Source organism: Chroicocephalus ridibundus, chromosome 2, assembly GCF_963924245.1.
Source record: "Chroicocephalus ridibundus chromosome 2, bChrRid1.1, whole genome shotgun sequence".
In the NCBI taxonomy this organism is placed as follows: domain Eukaryota; kingdom Metazoa; phylum Chordata; class Aves; order Charadriiformes; family Laridae; genus Chroicocephalus; species Chroicocephalus ridibundus.
This window is the reverse complement of record NC_086285.1, coordinates 146,152,744-146,171,241: the sequence shown is the minus strand read 5'-3', so window position 1 is coordinate 146,171,241 and position 18,498 is coordinate 146,152,744.

Here is an 18,498-nt window from a genome sequence, read left to right as displayed (position 1 = left end):
GCAGAACAGTGTGATACCTTCATGAATCACCGCTCAAAGGCCAATCCCAATGCTTGTAAAAAGTGCGAGGAGTGACCAGTAATAGCCTCCTAGCAGGAGAAGGATTTCACTGGCTTGTGATTACACCATCTCACAGGGGTGGCCTGCAACCTGAGCTGGCCCTTCTTGACTTTCAGTGTCTAGAGCGCTGCTATTTCAGACAACTGCGTGTTTGAATGTGTGCCTACATTAACAGCTGCTCATGTGGAAGCTGAACTGGTTCCTCTTATACAGGAATCCTTCTGCACATAGGGTAGCAAGAGAAGTTTTACCAAATGTGAACAGGAGCTCTTTGTAAAACATTAACTATTTCTAGTGTATTAAATTATGTTTATCTAAATATCAGAAGGCAGGAATCCAGATGAAGGATCAAGTATATGCAATAATATCTCATTTTCCTTTGCCAAAGAAAAAAGAACAGATAACGTTCTCTTAATGCAAAGCAAGAAGAAAATCATAGTAGATTTGTTTTCAGCTGTAGAATATGAATTCAGTAGTATGAGGAATTTTTCAGATAACAATCTCTGGTAGGTAAGCTTTCTAGTAGAAAGGCTGGCATAACCTTGCAGTGATGTGAAGGTAGTAATGTTTAAAGGTTGTGCTGGCTTAATGAAGTGTGCATATTGACAAAAAATAGTTAATAAAGATAGTGGATTTCCGCTAGGGTGTAAGAATTGAAATGCCATATGCTCATCCTTATATTGTTGTCTTATTGCAGGCTGAACATCTGGCTTGGTTTGTTTTGGTACGGATATTTTCAGACAAAAAATGAAGTATGTAGACATCCACAGGTTTAAGCTGGCAAGCACAGTTTCTGTAGTGGACATAAAGAATAACGGAGTACCCCACTGAAAGCTGGTATGTGGACTGCTCAATCCTGCCAGACCTGTTCCTTACAGAACTGGTGTTTTTCCCATTTATGGTATTGGTTTGAATCCTTGTGTCAGTCGATGAACACCAGCGCTTAACATCAGGGTTGAACTGAAGGCTGTTTTCAAAAATCTTAATTATAATAGAAGTCAAAGCTTTATTCTTTATTTCAAAGTTCAAGGAACTTTTTTTTTATTATCTAATGTTTACTAGAATTACAGCCTGCAAATGTGCACAGATAAGGAGCGTGTGTGTCCTTAATCTGTGCACTCCTATGCCAAAAGGAGGTTTAGGAATAGCAGCAAGGCCTCCAGGGAGATCAGTGTGAAATAAGTCTGGTTTAAGGAATTCTGGTTTTTGTCATTTGTCATCAGATTGGTATTTAATATACCGCCAGCTCTGTTTTTATTCATTGCACTGACTTACTGACATATTTTCTTGGTCTCAGTGTGCAGTTTGGGAAGTGTAGACCGCATCGCCTACCTCACCAAGGTGTGCTTCCCCCACTGAGCAGCATTATTTTGATAAGAACTGAATTCTTGAGTTTCAAAATATTAGTTAGTTCGCTTTGTGTTTTAGGGTTACACTGTCTGCTTTGCAAAGTGAGCAATTCTTTTGCTCGTATGGTGCAGTTTGTTTAGTTAAGGGCTTGGTTGTTTTGTCCATTTTTCATGTGAAATGTAACAATGTTTAGGGGAACTGTTGGCCTTGGTTTTACCCGATCCTCCAGAAAGCTTCTGCAGATGGAGCAAACATTTCGAGGATTAAAAGGCGGTCTGACAATAAAGCTGGAGAGGTGTCTATTCCCTGCATTTTCAGGCTTTCCAGGACCCTGGGAATTTCATACTGGGCATTTGGAGTCACTCTGACAGAAGGACAATAACTTTGTAGAAACTTTTGGCCTTTATGTATGTTCTGAAATTCAAAGGTGTACAGTTTTGAAAGCTCTTGTCTTCCTCCAGACAACAAGCTGTGCTCCAAGAGAGCAGTTAGGAATGCTTTATATGTATTTTTAAGCCAAGAAGGCAATCTCACTGCAAGTCATTTTTTAAATCTTAACTAAAGTAAGGGTACGAGGCCACAGGCTTCACCTCCTGCCCACACCTGCTGCTTTATTCCCAATGTGCTTCCCTGCCCTGGCAGTAGTGCTAGCACGCCTCTGACCCCAAGGACCCGAACTGGGGAGCTGTGCCGGGTAGCCCTACCAGAAATTTGCTCTTGTTCCCACTGCATTCTTCCCAACTCTGGCCTCCTGCTCCATGCCTCTATCACGTTTCACCTAGGCTTGAGATTTACCCCATTTCTTATGCTCCAAGGATCCTCTTCATAAAACATATTTCTTCCCTGTAACTTCTTTCCATTTTTCCATCTTCATTGCTTACAGCACACTATCCCCGATCTTACATGAGTCATTGTTCTTTACCAGGTATCTTTGTTTGCCTAGCCTAGCCCATGCTGAAAGCTCCTTATGGGATGGAAGATACCATATTGTGAAGAGAGGGTTATTGGTTGGCTCCAATTCACCAGTTCACTAGCAGAAGTAGTCATCTTTTTAATCTACACTTTACTTTAATAATGACAGAAAAAGCTAACCTTGTTGTATAAGCCTTGTTTTCAGTTTTACTTCCTTTCTCTAACGTTGTAGTTGATTCTTTTGGTACCTTCATTAAATCAAACTAAGTATTGTGTGGGTTGCTTCAGCTTTCAGTAGAAAATGTCCAGAATCTGACTTGTGAACAATGTGAGCTTGGATAAGGTCAGTGGGTATGAGGGATCTGTGCACCGCTTGTGAGAGACTCTGGGTAGTGGCACTGGATGGAGACCAGTCTCTGCTCCATGGAACAGGGTATTGCAGCCTCTGGGCTCTTGAAGTGTACAGCAGCAAGATCACAAGAACAGCATACAGGGATGCCCCAGGTTTACCGCCCTTCTTTTGGCTGTGGCTCCATAATAGGCTTGTGCTGGGCATATAGAGGATGCCGAAATAGCCTCTAGAGTGGACATACACCACTGGAGATACTCCCCTCTCTTGCAAGACTTTTGCCGTAGGACAGAGTTAGTCCATTGAGGCCAAAGCAGATGTGAAGAGATGAGCCCAGCGTGGTTCCTAGTTACCACCAAGTGTCAGTGAGCTGGTAGGACCAGCTGCACATCTACTGTGGTTTATGAACGTACCTCGGCTTTTTCAGCTGTGCTGACACGTCACAGACGAGATGAGGATGACACCTGTGGCAGCGGCAGCCAGGGGGGAGAGGAAGTGGGGACAGTGCTGCGTAGTCTCTTATCTCTGCATGGCCAGTTAGCAAGCAGTTTGGAAGTCACAAACCATATGAGAGCCTCTGATGCACAACAGAGGGCTTATTTTCTTAACAAAAAATATTTTTTGCAGGTAACTTCCCCCAGTTTGGGGGTATTTTTTGTAGGCAAGCAAGCATTAGGATCTGAGCTTCAGTGTGACTTTTTGGCATGTGAAGGAAGAATGCTGAAAGTAATGGATCAAAAAGAGCGAGGAGAAAGACTCGGAGAGAGATTAACAACTTCCTTAGAAACTGTGTCTGTTTCTGAGGAAAAACTGGGCAGATGCAGATGTGCCTCTGGCAAAAAGAACAGTTTGGGGAAAATCTTTTTATTTTTGTTCTTCCAGTTATAGATATCTAAGTGTCATTTTACTGGAGCTCTCAAAATGACCAAAATATTCCCAGTTTTGTAACAGGAAACATAAGCGGAATTGGAGGTTTTTGTCTTGACTAAAACTGGTAAGATTTTTATTGTGAATTTTATTTGTAACATCACTTGAGGTGTTTCTGTATACTGGGACTCGGAAGGCTGTGTCTCTGAAACGACAATGCATAGCAGGAGTGGTCTCTGGTTCTGACTTAACTACCCGCAGAGTAAGTTTAGAATGTCAGGTTCTAAATTAAGTATCAGAATATGTGATTTCCCTGTCTATTTTTTACGTGTGGGTATTGGATCAGGAGCTCTTTCAGCTGCTTGACTTTAACCAAAGCCAAGTTCAAACAGGGCCACGCGGTTCTTTATTCTCTACTTTCGGGGGGGGGGGGGGGGAGGGGGGTTGATGCTTGCTTTGTCGCTTGAATCTCAGTCTCCACCTCTCTTTCCATGCACAGAGAAGCTTGTTGTAGGTATTTAAATTTGAATCTGCCAGCAATAGGTTGGGATTTATCCATGGCATAAGTTGTGTAAACATAAATGAGGAGCAGTCAGAAGAGGGTACGTGGAGCAGGCCCTTTGCAACTCGAACTGCTCTGTGCATTGGGGCCTTTGCAAGTCCCGTCTGATTATTCAGGGAGATATGTCAGGTTGGGCATCTCCTGTCTTTTTACCTGTAAAAGGAAATGAACTTTTTATGGAGAGTCTTAGTGGAATGGAAATGAATTCTTTATTCCCACTCCAGAGCCAGATTCCAGGCGGCCTGGTTATAGTATTGTCACATAATCAGCACTTCCCTTCACACTCGTCTTGGTTAATGTCTGACAAAAGGTCTCTGAAATCACAGGGTCAGTTCCATTTAGTTTTCCAAAAATATTTCATCTTTAAGAGGAGTAAATTAATATTTAAATTCTTAATTTGCTTAAAACATGTTTGTTTTTTTAAAATGTTCCGGCACATACAGATAGGTCCAACACTGAGGAGCAGACATATAATATAGAGCAGTAGCATAGAAATAGTCTTCCAGAAACTGGAATAACAGTGTCACTGCTGGTTTCTTACAGTCTTGTGGATGCCAGGATCTGCATGGAAGAGGACAGTTCTGGCTTCTCTGAACTGTAAAGCCACCTTGGGATAAATCTCCATAAGCTTCATTTGAAATCTCAGACACATATTAAATTTTCTTTGTGCTGGAAATCTCATGACATAAGGCTGTTGTATCTGACTTTCAGTTTTGTTAAAAACACTGCCAGAACAATCTCCCTCGTGTTATTCTAGTGCTCCTGTTTCTGGCTGTCACATTGGTGAGGTGTGACAACTTAAACAGAAGTTGGCTCATGTTTTTTGAATAGCAGAAGCCATTTATTTTTTAGAATTAATGCTTACTTTATCTGTACCTTTTGTTCCTTTGGATTCCTCTTGTCCCTTAGGAGTTTGCTGGAAACATGCATTCCACAGTGAGTCAGCATGGCCTGCTGGACTGAGCAGAAGGCAGCAGATTTGGGAGTTACAAATACAAGCACTTACGTGCTGTGTGGCCTTAAAAGACTTACTTAACCTCTGCTTACCCACCAGTAAAATCAGTATAACTTACCAGTCTTTGGGCAATGTTGTCATTAATATGCATACAAAGACTTTAAAAATAAATACCGGTACTGATAGCCCGTGGACTTTTTTACTCAAAGTAATCTTATACATTTTACACAATATATTCTAAGCATAGTCTCATGACGAGGGAATATATATTCCTTGGTATGTCAATTATTAATCTTGTTGTTTCCTATAATTTCTTCAGCACGCGTAGGCACGCGTGAATTGCAGACAGAAGCTCGGATCGTACATCATCGCTCTCCAGCTGAGACTCCTGCACCAGTATGTGAAGTCCCATTGATTTCAGTGGCCGTGGGCAAGAGCAGTTGGTGTCCAGAGATGATTTAGCTCCAGAATCATGGCCAAGTATGGAAGACCTGCCTGTTTTCAGCTAGGCATAATGGAAACAGAAGACAACTAAAATACAGAAGCTGAGCCAGGTGTCTGCCATTTCCTAAAGTTTTTAAGAAACCCATTCCCAGGGTCAGTGCCTCTGGCTGAGGTTCAGTGTAGGCAGAGTAGGAAGGATTGTGAGCAAAGCACTTCCCTTTCTTCTTGCTGGTGGATGTAGGGGCTCTCACATTTCCCTGTTGAGCAGGGGATCAGTTTTCATTCTGGAAACAAGTTTGGCAGTAAGGAGATGTATGAGCTATGGAATCAGAGCTTTGGAAGGTCTTCAGTGACATTTCTCCATTCTTAGCACGTCATTTGACGACAGCACTTGATGGCCAGGTCCTAAATCCAGCACCCAGTCTCAGAAGTCAGGCCAGACAGTGCATGTTTGTGTGCGGGAAGCTAGGGGAGTGCTCTCCAGCCATGTCTTGGACTAGCTGTGGAGCTACTTTGCTTAGACTGCTCCAATCCCACAGTTACTCTAACTTTCAGAGGATGAAGATGTGTTTTTACAATGGGGCTTCTTTCTTTTCCATAGCATTTCCCATTCTGCTCCCTGGGCTGCTAGTCCAGGCACTCGCAAAGGATGATATCTTAAAGGTCTTATTCAGCTTTTGTACGGCCCTTGACAGCTCCTGGTTCTGTGCAGTAGATGTTAATGCCAAAACCCCTCACAGCCACAGAGGAGGCAAGTAGTTTGTTGTCAGAGCAGAGAGGGGCTGGTGGCCCAACATGTCTCCTGGTATCCAGAAGGAAGAAGTTCAGGAAACATCAAGGGGAAAAAAAAAATAATTAAAAGAAATCAAGAATCCACTGAGAGGAGGGAGGAAGAGTAAAAGGAACTCAAGGTCCTGATTGCAGGTAGTACTTTATGAGGGTTTATTTTGTCTCCAAAACTCATCGCTTTCACCACCACTGTGCACAGTGTTGGCCTTGGGGAGCAAAATGCTGGTGTTTGGGCTGCTGCATTGCAAAAACCTGCCTAGAAATGTCACCTTGATTTTGATGGGGCTCTTGGTGCAACGTAGCTAACACCAGAGACACCTATCTAGTATGGAAACAGCCAGACTAAAGAGCATTCTTAGGGCTACAAGAGGTATAAGTTAGGAAGTCTTAGAACTCCTGTGTAAGCTTTGTTGTTTGTCTTTTCTATTGTGTTGTGCTTTATAAAATGTCCTTTACCACAGATTTTATTGCACTGGGCTGGGGAAAGATCAGGTGTGAACCTCTCTCGTTGGGTGTTTATGTCCTAGCCTGCATTGGCCACATTGACCACTAAGGGATCTGTCACATTGTTAAATTTAAAAATAATAGTAATCCTGATTCTAGAAAAATCTTTCTCCCTCTGCAGTCAAATGTCCGTCTTTAGAGCAGTTGCATCCTTTGCATTCCCTTACTTGGCTGCTTGCTCATCTTTCATGAGGATAAACATAGAGTTTGAGGGAATTTCCCAGGTGGAAACTCCCGGTTCTTTATGAGAACGCTGTGCAGCGTTAACTATGCAACAGCCACTACACTTTACTTTCAGTCCAGTATAATTCTTATTAGCTTCATTGTCTTTCTTGGGGGAAAAAAAGGCAAGAAAAGGACTTATTGAGCCCTTATTAGTTGTGCAGTCACTTTCCCCACTGCAAATCCAGAGTAACTCTACTGAAGCAATGCTGTTACTCCAGCTTTCGACTATGGAATTGCCCATCTTCATTGTCATAGAGATATCCGGTAGAGATTAATAAACAAAACTGTCCAGTTGTGTGAATTGCAGGCAACTCTCCAACCATTCACAGCCCAGAAAAGTATTTTTGGATATGGGCAGCTCATCAGTTCATCAGAGATATTGCTACGCCTTAGCAGGGCAGCTAACTTAGGACAAGTAACTTATTCAGTGGATTTTGTCTTAGCAGTTCTGTGAATGTAACTATCTATCTGGTTAATAATTTATGATAGAAACACAAAAGGGTGGGAATACTGATTGACAGTTACTCTGGGAATGGGGAAGAGATGGATAAGCTGAGTTACGTTGCTTAAATGCTGTCGCTGGCAGACCATAAGCATCTTTAAAACCCAGTGAAAAATGTAGATTCCTCTCCTAAAGACAAGATTAACGGTTTTCTATTGCCAAATACTCTTCAAGCAGCTGTTACAATTTGTAAACAAATAAATGTCTTTGCCATTAGAAACCACCAGCTTAGGCAGATTTTAGTCAGTGTGTCCCCTCGTCACCCTGCTGCACTGTCCGTGTTGAAGATGCACCCCTTTTATTCTGCCAAAGCTGGGTTGTTGTTTTGTTGGGTTTTTTTAATGAACCAGCTTGACGATGAGATGCTTCCTGCTTTTGCGAGTCTAGGTGATAGAGCTGATCCTTTGGTTGAACTGAACTGACGAGCAGGCTGAGGCTTTCCAAAAGCTCTTTCAGTTTAAGTCCATTCAGCTCTTCACAACACTCAAAAAAGCTTACGTTATGGAAGACGTGGTTTTACAGCCAAATGATCTTAATCCTTTCCTAAGCACTTTTAAGAAAAATAGCTAAAAAGGTGCTTATAGTGTGCCTGGCTGGTGGGTGCTGAGAAAGGATACCAAAAAAAAATACAAGGACAAAGAAAAAGAAAGTATAGCCTGGGAAATCAGGGGCCAATTCTATCAAACTGAAATTGCGCAAGTATGAAGTAAATAGATTCAATTTTGATGGATTTACTCTGGATTTAAATACTCGTTTAAGTGAAAGCTGTACCTGACCTTAAGCACTGACTTCATGCTTCTCCATAGTCTTCCAGTTCTTGCCCCGGAACAACCTATTTCTACCAGTATAACGTGATTCACCATTTTACAAAGAGTATCCATGTTCTTTATGATGTGTAGCTTAGCGTTCCTCAGCTGAGAGCAGGGACAGTTTGTGTTAGGCATGGCACAAGCATTTTGTTCCTCCACAGCATGCAAACCCTGTTCAGACATTCCCCAAATATTAATTATCACGGTACCCTAGAGCTGAGACTGCTGGTGGCAAGGCTTGGTAGTAATAATGTGTGGTTTATATCTTCAAGAAGTGCATCAGGAAGTAATTTTTTTTGAGAGAGACCAACTGACATTCATAGAATCGTGGTTTGAGTTGGAAGGAACCTTAAAGACCATCTAGTTCCAATCCCCTGCCATGGGCAGCGACACCTCCCTCAAAGCCTGTCCAGCCTGGCCTTGAACACTTCCAAGGGTGAGGCATCCACAGCCTCTCTGGGCAACCTGTGCCAGTGTCTCATCACCCTCATAGTGAAAAATTTCTTCCTAATATCTAATCTAAATCTCCCGTTTCAGTTTAAAATCATTACCCCTTGTCCTGTTGCTGCACTCCCTGATCAAGAGTCCCTCCCCAGCTTTCCTGTAGGCCCCCTTTAAATACTGGAAGGCCGCTATAAGGTCTCCCCGGAGCCTTCTCTTCTCCAGGCTGAACAACCCCAACTCTCTCAGCCTGTCTTCACAGGAGAGGTGCTCCAGCCCTCTGAACATCGCATTACAGGAGGTTGAGCCATAGTCTGCAGGAGTCAGCAAGACATTTTCTGCAGATAGCAGTGTTCCTGACCAGAGCTGCCACTTTTCATGCTAAACAGAATGAAAAACACAGGCCATTTGAGTTGAACTTAGTATTCCTCATTCTCTGACAAGCATGTGCATACATCATTATGCTGTGTGTACAATTGTAATTTTCCACCCCAAAAGTTACTTCAGTCTTTTTTCTGGCTCTGGTATTAATGTGCAATCAACTTCGGGGTTTCTTCTAAAGCAAGCCATTCATTTTTAATTTGTGTTTTTTAAATATCACAAAAACTTTTGCATTAGCATCAAGTAATTATCATCACTTATGCTATCCAGCCATTAGATACATGGCTTGTTATGAGGATGGTCCTCGCAGAGGAAGAACACAGTAAGTCATGGCTTTCTTGGGTCTCTCAGTCCCAATGTGCGTTGTAAACTCAATGACAAAAGGAAGAAACTATTTTCCACCCTAAAATACACCCATGTGAATTTACAGCAAAGGCAAATTTTACAAAGCTTTCATTCTGTATGGGCCTTTATGACTAGCCACATCTTTGAGTGCATTCCAGTAATGCCTTAAGCACTGTGCCTAACATCTGTCCAGTGGGGTTTGTTCTCTCGCTGTTGCCATGTGTCCATGCTTTCCAATTGATCTTTTCAACAAAAAAGCATCAGTCTCTCTAGACTCTGCTTCCTTCTATTTTTGCTCAAACTTCCCTTCCTCAGGTAACGCCCATCTTCTTCCAGATATCCACAGCAACTTAGCTGGCTACTGAGTAGCTTCAGCAGTTGCAGTCGCTGTGTGGGAAGATGCAAACTTTTTTTCTCAAAATAGCTCTTCTGTGAACTTGTGTGCTATTTCCCTTTCCTGCCTCCTAAGACCTTCAATAGTTCCCTAATTTTGGTTGTTGGAAAGCTGTCGCTAAGCTTTTCTCATCGCCTAAGCAGAAACAAAACAGAAATTTCAGTATGCATGGCCATCTCAAATCCAGCGCCTGCTATGGGCCTACAGCTCTGGGATAGCTCTTCTGATGGTGAGACTCAATCCTGATGGGCAATGATAGTTGTCGAGGTGCATTGACGCCACTGTGTCTGACCCATTCGGCAAGTGAGCTTCTTTATGTGTGTCTGCTGTCACATGCAGGGCTTTCCACCACCCAAACCTGCCCCAAATGCCTACAGCTAGTCCTCTAGCACAAAAGCCTTTTCTCCAGAAATGGATGTTTTATCCTTGGAAGACAACAAGTAACTGTGTCACTAAAAGCCATGCCTGCCCTTTTGGCACAGTAAAGATCCCCTGAGCTTTCTCAATAAGTTTTCTTCAGTTTCTTTGTAAAAAGCCTTCCCTCTTCCAGTGCAATTTTTCCATCCCCCCCGCCATCCCATTCAGTGTTAGGAATGAATCATGGCTGCGAAGTAACTTCGTCATCTGTTCATCAAAGTTTCTCAGCACTGTAAATGAAACTAATTTTTGCTGTCGCAAGGATGGCCTGGCCCTAGTGTGAGAAGGGAAGGAACAGAGGGAAAGATTGGGGTGGTCCTGAAGTCAGATTTGCTGCTTCTGCCATTGCCAGTGCAGTGGGAAGAGGGGAGGGTAGTGCCTGCTGCAGCTGGGTGGGCTGTCTTCATCAACCACAGGTAGCGCGGAGAGGAACAACTGGCATGGAACTCCACAGGCAAAGGGAGAGAAACCTGAAAAAACACATAATCCATTACAGCAGACAGGAGTCTTCTGGAAAATAAGTACATTAAGAGTATGGGTCACTATAGTGAGATTCCTTAGGAACAACCACTCACAGTTATTCCTGCAGCATCTTTTAACCATGGTATTTCAAAGCATCTACCAGGAAAAAAACAAACCAAAACCCAAACCACTAAAAACACCCAACATTTAAAAGGTTTTGAGCCCCAAATCAACACTTCCCACTTTTGGTATAAATATAAATAAAATGGTATAAACAAAAACTGAGTTAATTTGCAAAGTCAAGCACTTGGAAAATGTTATAAATATATTTCTGTACAAAGTTACTGTGGGTTTTTTTTACACAGGCGCTGCATCTCTCAAAGCATCTTACAAACACCCAAACCTCTTCAGTATGCCTCTCTAACAAGGTGAGATATGGACTGGATAAGTGGCAATAAAGTGGATGGAAAATTGGCTGGACTGCCTGACTCAGAAGGTTGGGATCAGCAGTACAAATCCATCTGGTGGCAGGTGACTACTAGTGGTGTCCCTCTGGGACCAATACCGGGGCCAAGACTGTTTAATGCATTTATTAACAATTGTAACCCACTCTGGGGTACCCCAGTTCAAGACATTCATTGGCAAACTGGAGCAAGACCAGCGGAGGGTGACCAGGATGGTGAGGGGGCAGGAGCACGTGCTGTTTGAAGAGAGGCAGTCAGAGCTGGGTTTGTCCAGTCCCATGATGAGAAGGCCAAGGGGAGATATTTTTTCTCTCCAGAACTCAGTAACGGGAGTCAGACGCTCCTGTGTGGTGCACGCTGATAGGATGGAAGGCAATGGGCACAAACCGCAGCAAGAGAAATTCATTCAGATGTTTGGAAGGTAATTTTGACCGTGAGGGTAGTTCAGCACTAGAACAGGCTGCCCAGAGAAGATGTGTCATTTCCATCCCAGGAGACATTCAGAACTCAACTGGACAAGATCTTGAAGCATTTGATCTTGCTGGACTAACTTTGCATGGGAAGAGGGACAAGATGACTTCTCAAAGTCTCTTCCAACTTAAATGACCCCAGTTGTAAGGGGAAGGGCCGCTGAGGGGAAGTTCAGCCCCACTAGAAGCTATTGCTTCCAATATGAAACCTACTGGTTGAAGGGCATGTGAAATGCTTTTCGTGCCATCCCACGAAAACAGTTGAGATTTTAGAATTTTCAAATTCTTTTCGTAGGTGAACACCAACGCCTTTCTAGGTTTTGTCTGGTTTGTTTTTTCTTTCTCTAAAAGGACATGAGAAAGGATTGGTGATTTGTGTAATCAAATAGCAATTGAACCTGAACCTGGAGCTCTTTAATCCAAGAAAAGTGCCCTGATCTCCAGGCTGGCCTCCCTCCTCTTTCCCTAGCACAGCATATACTCATATACTTTATCAGGAAAAGTAGCTCTGAAAAGGGTAAGTGAGGCATTTTTGCAGGAAAAATAATTTAGTTAGAAATTTCTGACCAGGTCTACGTGGCCCCTGCAGTGCAGGACCACACAGCAACCGTAGAACAAAAAGTAAAGAAAAACCTCATTCAGATTGCAACTCCTGTATTTCTGAAATAGAAGGAAATTGTGAAGACAAAGAAGTTGGCCAGTATTTTGGGATTAGCACCTCTGAAACGTGAAATATGTCCCAAGACAGAGTATAGTCATAAATGATAGAGCTTTGCTTTTGTGTCTCATGCAGTAGTTATGTATTTGATCTGAGCAGGGACTTCCCACAGAAAAAAAAAGCAAGAATGAGACTTCAGGCTTTCAGCTCATGTGGTCATCAGGCGTCTTGTGACAGTGGCGCTTTTGTGTGTGGCAAGAGGGGCAGTGGTAACTGCAGTTTTGGAGCAGATTTTGTGACCAAGATTAGAATGCTTTCAGTGATAAAGACTGTGGTGTTATCTTCCTTGCATCATTCAAACAGTGCAAAGAGACATGAATCTATCCTAAATATCACATCAAATCTTTGTTGGCTGCGTCTTCACCACCTCTTTTGCCAGAGATGGTTAGTTACAACTGGAAAGTGCTCCCATCTGCATGATAGTGTCCTGGACATCATCCTGTTGGCCAAGTCTGAGGAGTGAACATGAATTCTTATTGCTGTTGTGATTCTTATTGCCTCTCTTTCAGTTGAATACAGACTGCATTCAGCCAAAAATTTGATATTTTAGCTTTCCATTTTAATCTGCCATTGCAGTCATGAGCTCTTCTGGGTGGGCATTGCCTCTGCCTGGCTGACCAGTGCCTATCACAGCCCGTTCCTGGCCTCTGGGCACTACTGCAATGGAGTAATACTCATCCCCAGCCACCCAGATGTGGGCACAGTTGTACTGTGGGTAGCAGTGATAGCAAAGTAAGAACCAGGAGGAAATTATTTTTATGCTGCAGGTGACACAGGGCATTTGGGGAGAGCATCTGGAACAGGAAAATCCATGCTGCCATGCTGTATGTTAGCTATCAGTGTTATACTATGCTGTCTTGAATGTTATGAAGACTTTTTTTCCAGTTCCCAATTGCTTGGTGAATATAGGGAAGGTTATGCTGAATGGATTTGATGGTCAAAAATTGACCATCGTAACTTGTAGCCTGTAGCTTGGGTGAGTCCCAAGGAGGCCGAAAGCTGCCCTTTGCCACCACAAGCACATTTTGGAGTTCCCAAGGAACCTAAAGAGCACTTGGCTTCCCACAGCCACCCTGGGAATCCCAGGAAACCTTTTGTTACAACATGTTTGCTGTCTTGATTCTGGTTCTGCTCAATCGCAGATCCTGGATCCTTGCTTTGACCCGCGGATCCCACTCCCCTCCCCGTTCTCTGGCTCCTGCCCCAGCCCTTTGCGCTGGCCTTGCAGCCCGCCCCCTGCAGCCCACCCCTGCAGCCCACCCCGCACCCTCCCGCGGTGCCGAGGAGGCAGATGGCCCTGCCAGACCCCTGACAAAGGTTTGCTCAGAAAAAGCTTCACCACATCCAAAGCCAGGATGTAACTCCAGAGAAAAACGCTTTCCTGAACGGGGCCACTGTGCTCAAATCAGGCAGGGAAAGTTTTTAAATAGCTTTAGCAAAGCCTGTTTACCAAGCCTGTGAACTGTCAGGCCATGAGAGGGAGCTTTTAAAATGCTTTTCATATACAGGAAAGCCTTTTGTCTTCACGAGTTCAACATGGCCCGGTCCTGGCTGCGCTGCCCAGCTCACCAGCAGGCTCCCATCCCTCGTCCCTCTGCTCTCCGCTGCCTGCTGAAAGGGAAAGATGCCGGCAGCGCGCAGTGATGCAGCCACACGGCTTTGGAGCAGTTCTTATCTCGTGTTTATGCTCTCGGCGTACAGTGCCCGGTCGCAAGAGAAGCCTGCTCCAGATCTGCCTGCCGTGCCTGGCGACAGAAAACGTGCTGCCCGATGCCTTCAGAGGGGTCACTAAGTCAAAGGGGTTTCGTTTGCTTTCCGTCGCCCCAGTGTTTTCATTTCTTCTTTCACTTTTAATAAATCTTCAAGTTTCGAGAGACGTTGTGTGTGAGAGGTTATGCACAGTTTGGCAGAGAGTGTTAGTTGTTAAGCTATTAGCCTTAATAAATAGTTTTGCCTCACGGTGATAAGAGCAGTATTTCTGATAAGCCTATGGCAACGGACATAAGAAATCTCATAACCACAGTTAAATAACAAGAACTTCTTAGAGCTCAGAGCCAGGGGACAGGGTGAGGCACCCAACTGCCACGGCACCTTACATTTTAACAGTCAGCTATGCCACCGGGGTAGTTGTCACCAGGGGCTGATGTTAGACACAGTTATTCTCTCCTGTGGCCTCGTTTCATGTCTCTGTAACCCTAGGGTCTTCGCCAGGGAAAAGATCGATGTGATACAGCGAGGAGCAAGGCAGGGTTTGAGATATTTGAGTTTCTGGATTATCCTGTGTTCAGCATTGGAGAAGGTGGTCTTATTAAAGGTGTTTAACTTCTGAAGTTTCAGAATTTCTCCTTTGCAAAACAACCCTATCATGTTTTTTACGTTTTGTACCTGTAGGTGGATATACCTATGTAACAATCTGAGGCTCAGCTGGAGGGATTATTCTTCTCGAGCTTTTGGATGGAAATCTTGAGCTTTTTAAAATATTCATGACTGGATTATAACATTTTGGTATGTGGTCTTTTTTTTGGAAGATAGGTTGGAATGTTTTTAAGCGTATGATTTTCCTTACTGTGCAAATCTCCCTAGAGGAGAAGGCAGATTTAATCTTTTTAAGAGGTTCCCTCACGCTCCTAACCACCACAGGCTGTATCCTATATGGGGACCCTTTGACAGTGTCTTGGACCTGCAGACTTATCAAGCTCAAATATCTGATCAGTTCCAATAGAGACAGCCTCTGCTCAGATGCTCCAGTGTCCACCCAGTACAACTTGCTTCTCCTTCGTTTGGATCAATAATGGCTAATAAGGATGAAAGTAACACATCAGGCTCCTTCAGCGGACTATTGCTGCTGTCTGACAAGCTGTTGGCTGAAAGGAGGGACCCTGCAGGCAGTTTCTGTTAAGAAGAAAAAACAACAATAAACAGGTTTTTTTAATGCAATCCCTTTCATTTAGAAAGCATGTGCAAAAGTCTGTTTCTTTTAGAGCAGAAAAAAATCAAATAGGAGTGACAGCGTCTTGGAGCTGGGAACAAAGACATTATCTTTCAGCCAAAAGTCTGTGGTAGGGTGGGGGGATTTTTCCTGCCATGAAGACGTCTATGTTTGTCTGCACTTCGTTGCTATCTTTTTTTCTCTGCTGTGTCTGCATGTCTTTCACATCACACAAACCACCAGAGATAGCAAAGGAGCCGCTCTGCCTTTGTTATGAAGCAAAATCTTTGTTGTTTGAGCGATTTGGTTCCAGAAGGGAGCCTAAGCCTTTCTGTAGCGATGGGATGTGGCTACGTCCAGCCCCTGATGTTTTTTAGCGTTGTAATAGCTCTGAAAGTCTAAGGACACAGACAAGGAAAGGACTGCAGATCTAGTTTTTCATGAAACCACACACTCAAAACTATACATAGACCTTTGGGCAACCAAGTTTTTTTGATAGGTCTGAGACAGAAGCTGCAAATTTTCGTGGTACTGGTTGGTAACGATCGCTTTGAGATCAGTTTACTTTCAATAAAATAATTTTAATAGACTAAGGTAATGACACCCGTGGACCACAGAGGGTGTTATGCTTGGGGGAGATGGTGACAGGTAGGGAGCACTTGAGGACTGAGAGGGATTAGCGCGTGTGGGAGGTGTGAAACGTTGCAGGATGATGTGGAGCAAACGTCTCCGCTGATCTGCTGATTTCTAGTAGCTAGTAGAGGTGAATATTATTTCCTAGCCTTATTTTTGGTACATCTTTCTTGCGACCTGGCGAGTAGAGATGGGGTAGCTGTTTTGCAAAAAATGTTGTCTCACGGGAAGCTGGGTTAAAGGTTGTCTTGGAGAGGTCACCCCGCTGGGCAGTGGCCCTGGGCTCGCGTCTTCAGAGACCGCGGCACATCGCAGCTAGAGTCTTCTCCCTCAAATTCTGCACTGGGGAGAGTAGTAAAAAAGGAATCCAAAATACAGTCATGTGAATTTTCTAGAGATTTTAATTATTTTTTTTTCTTGTCTTGTCTTGTCTGATAAACTTGTCCAGCCATCCCCAAGTAATTTTGAGTATCATTTCTGGCACAGATGAAAAAAACACACGCTACCGATTCCCTTCAGGTTAGTTTAGCTATGAGAGGGCGTGAGTGTGGTTATGTGTGGGCGTGGTGCATGCGTACGCTTATCAACATCAGATAACACCAGAAAAACTAATTACAACTTTTAACTGTCGTTGCAATCTCTGCTGTGGAAGAGAAGTTTTCACATGAATACTTCTTGCATTAGAGGTGAAATCAGATCCCCGTCCCGCACTTGCTGTGCTTGGAGCATTGCCAAAAAAACTCTTTTAAAAGGCATTCCTTCTGGAATATGTCACGGACTATTCCCGCTCCCAGCTCTGACGGGCTTCAGACGGGGAGCTGGAATGCAGACTTCCCACTCGCACACAGGAGTGGCGGCATTCGGGGGGCTCCCGTTGCAACCTAGAGAAAATAAGCACCAAGGCAGGGGCAATTTCGCATGAAGATGACAGGGAGAAATAAGCAAATGCCATGTGCTGTGTGTAGGGAGCTCAGCAAATCCACGGCTCTACAAATCTGCGTTTAACGCTAGCCAGAGCTTAAGTCAGTGGAATGATTAGCTGGAATTTACACATACGTACTTCTACTAAAAAGTTATTTTTATTGCTTTAAAAGGCAATATCCCCAGAGTATAATGGGCTGCCTAAAGAGTACAGTGAAAAGCAAGGAGAGAAGGAAACACCTGAGCTGAGTAAGGTGAGAATTAGGTCATGGAAAATTCTTTAGGGCAGAGCATTAGATGTAGAGTCCTCTTCATTCATCTTCTGGTTAGCCCATCTCTCCTAAAACTGACTACCCTGCTGAGAAAGAAGTGTAAATGTAAATATTCTGAGCTAGGGATAATTTCAATTTAGGTTCTTTGTTTCCCAGGATTATTTTAAACAAGCAGACCCACCCCCTCGCAGTAAATGTTTCCTACTTCCTTTGGTGTCATGTCAGATTAAACCTGGAATATCTTTTAGAGATCATGTGAAAATGGTTCTATTTTTGGCGGGTAACTGTCATGAATATCAACAGACTGTGATAATAAAAATGTTGATCTCTGCGGCTGCTGAAAGAGCGACATTAAGTGAACCTCTCTGATATTTAATTTGCAAACTGTATCGCACCTATTTAGAGAGGGGAAAAACAGCAACGCTCATATTGATGAGAAATTCTGCATTTAAAAACGTTCCTTATTAATGATTCAAAACATACAGTTCCTAGGAGCTGTAAACAAGTTCAGTATTCTGTACACTAATCCATAACCATTATCATATGTAGAGAACAAGAAGTTACTCACAAACAGATGTTCCCTCTGCCAAACCCATTCATTTAATGCACATTTTACTTTCCAAGTCCTAGTTAGCAACTTTCTGTGGTGGGCGGGTTACATGAAAGGATGGAAAAGCAGGGATTAGTTTGCCTGCAAAGGAGCAATCTCTTCATGTTTGTTCTGGAGCCTTTTCCATCTTGTCTTGCAGTGGAAGAGTTATTCCTCTTGGACTTGCTCTCACTGCCCTGGAGGGCACTGAGCTGTATGTTTCCCGGCACTGTGAGGCACTACAAGATGCCAAACTTGTTCTATTACCAGAGAGCCGCATCATTAAATGTGCTCTCTGCACTGACCGGTAATGAAGCCTGGCATTCGCAAATGCTTATGCCCAGAGAAGGCAATTACCTTGCCTAAGTTACAGGTGAGCTTTCAGGGAAAGGTATGCCAAAAGCTAAGGGTGGAAGAAGAATTACTGCTCGAAGCATGACTAATTTCAGAGTTTCTCAGGGCCTAGTTCAGTCAGGTTTTAAGTATCTCCAAGTATGGAGATTCCACCACCTTTCTGGGCAATCTGTCCCACTGGTTACGTTCTCCAATGAAATTTTTTTCCTTATGTCCGGGTGGAATTTCTCTTGCAACTTGTAACAATGTCTACTGTGCTTTTGCTATGCACTTCCAAGAAGCATGTAACTCAGTCTTTGCTGGAACTCCCTCTTAGGTGGGCGTAGGCAGCAGTAAGACCCTCCCTCAGCCTTGCCTTCACCAGGGTTAAACGAATCCAG